The sequence below is a fragment of the Pangasianodon hypophthalmus genome, chromosome 28 (genome assembly GCF_027358585.1).
Source record: "Pangasianodon hypophthalmus isolate fPanHyp1 chromosome 28, fPanHyp1.pri, whole genome shotgun sequence".
NCBI classification, from domain to species: Eukaryota; Metazoa; Chordata; class Actinopteri; order Siluriformes; family Pangasiidae; genus Pangasianodon; species Pangasianodon hypophthalmus.
This window is the reverse complement of record NC_069737.1, coordinates 13,149,748-13,157,349: the sequence shown is the minus strand read 5'-3', so window position 1 is coordinate 13,157,349 and position 7,602 is coordinate 13,149,748. Positions and strand designations below refer to the sequence as shown.

General features: G+C 39.0%; 1 protein-coding gene across 10 annotated transcripts in view; it reads right to left on the bottom strand.

The window, feature by feature from the left end:
- The window catches only part of apbb2b (amyloid beta (A4) precursor protein-binding, family B, member 2b), a 43,217-nt gene extending 37,501 nt beyond the window's left edge, over window positions 1–5,716 (bottom strand). For 3 of the 10 annotated variants that reach the window (XM_053231178.1, XM_053231186.1, XM_053231187.1), the window contains exon 1: window positions 5,595–5,716. The gene's annotated coding sequence lies outside the window, so the exon portion shown is untranslated. Of the gene's footprint in view, window positions 1–4,711; window positions 4,863–5,167; window positions 5,216–5,303; window positions 5,398–5,594 lie in introns of those variants that run through there. The other 7 variants (XM_053231181.1, XM_053231183.1, XM_053231182.1 and 4 more) reach the window with 7 other exon arrangements.
- Between the last annotated feature and the right edge of the window lie 1,886 nt (window positions 5,717–7,602).

Here is a 7,602-nt window from a genome sequence, read left to right as displayed (position 1 = left end):
GCCAAATCAAGTCACTCAACTCGGCGATACATGATAACAAAGTTATACTGTAAACATCATTTCCTTGTGGAGATTCAGGCCAAAGCCTGATCACACTGTTGTTGACGCAAATGTTGAACTGTGACTGATTAACTGTAAGCTGACAAACTGCTAAATCAATGGTGTTGCTTGAAAGGTTTTAAAAAACAACAACTGTGATTTGCATTGTCCTTATTAAAGAAAGATAACAAAGTGACCAAAGATACAAATATAAGATAAAACAAACATATACGCTGCCTCCGAATTTGTCCTGAATAAGACGTCTTTAAAGACGGTTGTCGTTTGCCGCCTTCCAAATAAGACCGCTTCGATCTCAGGGGTCCAAGCACTGCACAAAAATGCTGCCTACCTAGCCAGCCTCTTCCCGAAAAGAATGCAGAGTACAGGGATGGCATTTCAAAGTGCTCTTCAAATCAAAACTGGTATTTCAGAGCTTTTTGTACCTGTGCATTAGTGTTATGAATGTTTATCCAAAGTTTTGGAGATATTCCTGTTTGAATTTCATAGCTCATCATAACATGATGATTCATGTCTCGGCAAGACTTCGCAATCATTCAATTAATCAGAATCAGAATTAGCTTTAATTAAATGCTCTCTACAACCGTATATGTGCCGTCTCCAGAGGCAGGCCTAACTCTACATTAGCACACTATACACTTTCCAAGCAGTAGCTGAGAATGAAATGTTTCTTCATTTGGAAGTAGGAGGAATTTGTACGAGGACACGGTGTCTTTATAAACCGTCTGGGCTTCTGTATCATTAAGAGTCAATAAAAAGTTCATGCTAATCTCTTCACTGTTTTCCATATTTAGCTAGTTTTCTGAGACTGTGTCAGATTTGTTTAGATTCGGCAGGGGGTGTGGCGTATCTCAAACGCTTTTGGCTGTTGTGTCAGTCTGTCACTCTGACTTTGAATCAGATCGTATACAGAGAACCAGAAATCACATCCTTTAACAGGCTTCCTTAGGATACAAACAACCAGACAATGAGTAATACTGTCTATAACACACTCTCATTTCTTCTCTTTATACAGTACAATGCAATAAATATTCCTTAAATAATTACAGTTTTTAAGAATGATCTCTTGGCGGTTTTATTTGCTTGAGCAAATGGTCCCATAGAACACCAGCAGACTTAATTATGCCGATAAAGAAAACAGTGAACACTAGAGCTGGACCGATGAGACCTTGGACTGCTCAGCACAATGTCCTTCTATTCTTCATGCCATCTGAATAATCGCAAACCTTTTCATGATCAATGTGCACCGCCTGCCATTTCTACAAGATGTGTACGTGTGTCCTTGTACCACTCTGGTGAAATAAACATCTCTAGAGATAGAAATACTATATCAGTATAGATAATGGCATCACAACACAAATGTTTGTAGGGTCAACAACCAGACCAAGAAAAATAAACCCTATTCCTTTACCCTACTCCAAAAGGAAAGTTTTTATTTGGTATGTGGTTATGTTTAAAGTTTCATGGCAGCTACGTGTCGCTTTGTTTAGCATTTCAGGCTAACTATGTTTAAAGTTTCACGGTAGCTATGTGTATCGATGCGTAAAGTTTGATGGTATCTATTTGTATCTATGTGTATCGATGCGTAAAGTTTGATGGTATCTATGTGTAAAGATTCACAGTAGCTAAGTGTAAAGTTTCATGATAGCTATGTGTGTCTCTGTGTAAAGTATGACAGTAGCTATGTGTAGCTATGTTTGAAGTTTAATGGTAGATACACATCATCTGAAGATCTGGCTGTCAGCAGAACATTTTTTACTAGACGGGTTAATCAGCATCTTAATTAGCACATAGCTTTGTGGAAACACTGAGGAAACGGAGCAAAATAACACGCAGCATAAAGCTGCCATTTGCATATTACTCCTTCTATAAGTAATAGTCACCTCACAGTTACATATAAAGGGGAAATAAAAACACAAGCCAGACTTAAATAATTTTTTTTTGCATGTGATACATGGACAGAAGACCACAGCTCCTAACCGAAACATTTTTCATGCTTTTTTTTTTTTTAAGTGAGGGGCAAAACACGATGTGCTGCATGATCATACGCCCTTCGTCATCAGCTAGTCTTTAACACCGGAATATCCTGTCGTCAGAATGCAGGACACAAAGCCTTTCCTTTCAGCTTCTGACCCGGACCCGAGCAAAGACTTTTCCTGGACGCAGATGTTATTTTTCACACGCTGCGCCAAAAAGACAAGAAACCGACGTTGCACAACACTGGTCTGTGTGTGTAGTTCGTGTGTGTAATCCGTTTGCCTTTATAATGATTATATCATTGACCAGCGGTGAGCAAACGTTCTGTCGAGTAGCCAAACTGTAACCTCACGAAACCCTGACGTGACCCTTTCCTGTTTTAATTAGCACTACGGTTTTCATGGTTGACCAAAAACCCTGATAATCTCCACGCTGTGGTAAACTCTTAATGACTTGGTAGATAATTAAGAGTGAAAATAAATCTGTCTGGATACCTTTCGGTGGCACAAAAAGCCTCAAACATTCATCATATTCATTTGTAGAGTTTACAACAAATCTCAAAATCCATTCACAGACTGGATCATTTTCTTTCTTCCTTTCTTTCGTTTTAAATGTTGCATCATCCTGTAGTGCAGGAACAAAGCGGTTTTGTTTTCTAAAGTATTACTTTTTTTCGTGGGGGTCTGGGATCCTTTATTTTACACCGAACGCCATGAGGAAGAGAAAAACAGATAATGGATTAAAAAAAAAAAAAAAGCTTGTAAAGCTACCAAGAACACACAACTCTCCATTTCCTATAAACATGAACCAGCGAATGTTTGATTAACAGCCAAACATCTTATAAAACTATTTATTTAGTTTCGTGACAATGTAAAGAACTTCACTTACTTTGGATTAACCGATGTTTGAAATATTTTATTACTAATAAGTTTGTTTTTGTTGGGGAAAAACCCACAACTTGGACTTCTTACTCAGAAAGTCGGGAAGCTCTCATCACGTGACATCGTGTCAACGTGGCCACTCACAGCTGCAACACTAAATAAAATGTCACTTCGCTACGTAAAATGGGCTTATTGTGCTATTTACTTTAGAGCAATCTGCACACACACATTAGCTGTTGGCTGGAAAATGATGCAACTCCAAGCTCCCACATTCGAGTCAATTCGAAAGCAGATATTTTTTTTTTAACCAATCAGTTTCATTTTCAGACAAATCATACCATAATAGTGCTTTCAAACTCTCAATTCTGATTGGTTAGAAGGTGTTGATTAATTTTCTATAACAGCAGAGCTAACAGTACTTCCAACTGCAAGGAAAATCACAGGATTATTTTATATATTAATGCATTTGCTCTAATAACTTTCTAAACTTTCACAGAGACTTGTACAGCTGATGCTCCTACAAATCATAAATTGATTTAAAAAAAAAAAAGTGCAATCGTTGATATGATAATACGTTTTCTGTGAGTTAGCATTTATGGAAGGAGTCTCCAGTGTCAGCGCTTTGTAACACGACATGGAAAGTCTTAAGAAATGAAGACTCTGTGCTTTCTGGTTTCTCATTAACATGACAAGCTTATTGACTTAAACAAGAGAGAATAAATAGTTTGGTTAAGGAATGACAACACATCACAGGCATTGCTAAACATTACAGATAAACAGATAATGTGATGGTTTTATTTAATTAAGTAATGTAATCGTGGACTAATTGCTGTGGTGTACGAGGAACGACACGCTTCAGGACGTGCAGTAACTCTGCTTCGTGTTGATAATTTTCCTATAACTGCACACGCGCAGGTGTTTTATTCCTTAGATGAAGCTTATTTCCATTGAACGCCGTGATTTAGAGCTCAATTCATGATAAAACAACTTAATTTTTTTTTGCTGAACACCACATGATGATACACTGTCCAGTCCTCACACAAACCCACATTTTAGGCTTTAAGCGTATTAAAATAAATAAATAAATAAATAAATTCCCTCACCCACAAATCCACCCACATCAGTAGGTATTTTTACATGCACCCATTTTCATCAAGCTGAATGAATTCAACCCGATTGCATGTCGAATGTTCTTTCACATGTGCGTTACATATATTCCGAACAAAACTTCTGTGCAGAGCGTCCGTCATCGCGTTCACACCAAACAGAGAAAAGCGGAAAAAGCCACCATGGACTTGACACCAAATGCCTTGTGGTATATCGTTTTATGTAATCTCTTTCTGTTTTTTATTTGTTCTACTGACCGACTGAATCGTCCAAACTGCATTTCCTCAAAAAACTTCTTTAAAGAGATCGTTATTACGTACTTTCCTTCCATCCAATCTCTCGACAATTGTTGTTTTATACGTTTAACAAATATTGTCTTCTCCAACAACCAGTTCTTTTAACCGGATGCCATGTTTAAGACGGAAGATGTAAATATACGTACGCGCCACTGCACTGCTTATGTGCACAAAGTATTTTCGAATCTGATTAAGAAAACAGCCGGATTCAAGCGTTTACATGGCTAATTTTTTTTTTTTTCCTATTTACAGGTTTATTCCGGATCAACACCACCCCTTTCAATCCGATCGACATTCGGATTGAGCTCAAAGATCTCAAGATCGACTGAGGTGTGCACACGAAGTCTTTACAATCCGATTACTAACGGATTATTCGGTTGCATGTAAACGTACCTACTGTAGTCACAGTCAAGCCACTCGCACGTGTAGGCTTTACAGCCTCATGAATATTCATCAGCTCGGAACTGGAGATTAGCCAATCAGGATCGAGCTCTGTGAGACATGTCTATTCCCAGCTCTCACGTAAACACGCGGTGAAATGAGGCTGAAACAGGGCCACAAACAAACGCACTCATTAGCGTTTCTGCTCAGTCTGGAAGCAATTTAACAAAGAAGAAGAAGAAGTTGTTGTTTTCTGAATAACTGACTCCAGAAACCTTTACTAAACATGTCTGTCATGGCGGTGCCGCATTAAAATAGGCGACATTTAAACAAAAAAAATAAATAAAAATCTCTGTGGATAGATTTGAGCTCTAACATAGTCTACATGTGCATTTATAACGCTCATAATAACTACAACTGTATAATAATTATCTCTATATTTGATGATATTTGGATATAAATACATACTGTGCTGTATTGATGATGTATTGGCTTTGGCCCAGCCTGAGGAAGGGGCTAAAGGTTTCAACAGAGATAAAAACACAGGATTTTAAGATGTATTATTATTATTAGTATTATTAATATTATTATTTGAAGAAAATACCTCAGACTTTACACCACACAGACGCTCAAATGTTTATGTTAGCATGATGCTAGGCAGATAAACCGTCGCCATGAACACAAACAGTGGAGGGGGGGGGAGAGGGGGGCTGTGTTCGTCTCACGCGCCTGCACGCGCCCGCCTGCGCCCGCCTGCGCGCGCTCCCCCTCTCTCTCTCTCTCTCTCTCTCTCAAGGGCGAAAATCTTTCCAGAAGTTTCCGTTATTAATCGCTAAAACACACCATTATTTCCCCCCTCAGTGTTTATAAAGAAAAAACGTAGCACTCTGCTTACCTCAGGAGTCGGTTACACTCGTTCTCTCCTCTTCTTTCCCCCCTTAGTTCTGTCTCTCCGCGTCTCTCTCTCTCTCTCCTTTTCTGTCTCTCCTCCCTTCCAGATGTCGCGCAGGAAGAGCGCGCGCCAATCAGGGCGCGAGCCAACAGGAAGCGCTCATTCCCCCTTCATTTCTTTTTTTTTTTTTTTACTTTCCCACAGAGGAGAGAGAGCGTGACGGAGGGGTGTGTCTCAATCCGACCCGCTCTTTCCTCTGAGTAAAAAAAATAAATAAATAAATAAATAAAAATAAACACCTATCAGATTGTTCAGGATATAATAGGGTTACTAGTATTACTATAATAGCTTACCTTCTTTCAGTCTTTCATTCTTTCACTCATCTTCATTAGCTGTTTCATCCTGACTATCCTGAAGTTGTGTGCCTCGGGTTTTGGGAGGTAGAAGGAAACCGGAGAACCCAGAAGAAACTGGCAGAGATGCTGAGAAAACATACGAAAACATGCTGAACAGACAGACCCTGGGGTTGTGAGGTGGATACGCCACCTTATAGCATCAGATTAAATCCGTTATCAGATTTCAAGAAATCCTTAAAACCAGACTTAAGCTACGTTCACATACGCAGAATTTATCGCTGCAAGTCACCAGTCGCTGTACTACGAAGTCTCCAGTCGGCGTTCCGCTTCCTACTACTGGTTGCCATCAGTGGGTGTCGTAACTAGCATTCCACTTTTGACAACAAATCAGTTTTCTTGATGCTAAAATTCAACATTCTGGAAGGAGTGTGTTTGTATTTTATATAAAATTCACCAGTGTATATATACATCATATCATACGAGATGAAGATGAAGGAGAAGCAGTGTGTGCTCTTCGCCATTGCGGCAATCGATCTGCAAACGCCAGACTGTCTGGGTCCATCAAACAATTCGGCTCAGCATGGCTCACGTGCGCTCTTCTGCACTGTCTTCACTCCTATTGGTAGTCGCTGCACCAAGTCGCTCCAAATTTGCATAAAGTTAAACTTTTCTCAACTTTGTCTCGTCGCTGGATACGCCCACGTCAGGTCGCCAACGGCGGCCGTCGCTCATGTCGCTGGAAGTTGGCAGCTCTCATTGAAAATGAACGGTCTCCGGTCACTATGTCGCTGCGAGTCGCTGTATGTGTGAACGTACTTTTAATCCCGGGTTCTGCTTTGTCGGAACGTTTCTGAGAGGTTCCTAAAACAAACATCTGGACAAACATTTTTTAAGTACGAACTTTGTTATAGATTTTTGTTTTATGACTTCTGCATTATCGAGTCAGTACAAAAACATTTTAGAATCCAAACGCTGGTTTTCCAGCACGAAATTAAATGTTACAGAAAAATGTTTGTATGTCAGAAAAAGAAGCAGCACATTCCATAAGAGACACTTTTCAGACAAAAAACATAATGAAGGCTGCTGGGTTTCGCTGCAAAAATAAGAAGCGAGTCGACAGTCAAAGTCTCCAGAAGAACTGTGGCTGCTTCTGTAAGATGCTCAGTAACACTTCCAGCTCATTTCCTTATAAAACTCCACACACTGTACCTGAGACTACTATTTTTATTTTTTTTTTAAAGCGAAGGATCATTACACCAGATATTGACTTTGTTTCATTTATTACTGTTTACTGCTCTCTATAGTATTTTTAAATGTAGAAACATTTAATTTCATTATTTTTGAAGGCATCTTTGCTCTACAGCATTTCTTTGCATGTGCCTAAGACTTTTGTACAGTACTGTGTATATATATACACACACACACACACACACACACACACACACACACACACACACACACTAATAGCTTCCCTACTTACTACAATAAACTTATTACTGACCGATTTAGCTACATCTGGACTTTTCACTTAATCAGATTACATAAGTCCATGTAAACATGTGAATCAAATTATTGCCATTATCTGATTTTTTTTTTTAAATGTTATCAGATTATTTCGTACATGTATATTTGAACATCTCCAAAGGAACGAGGAT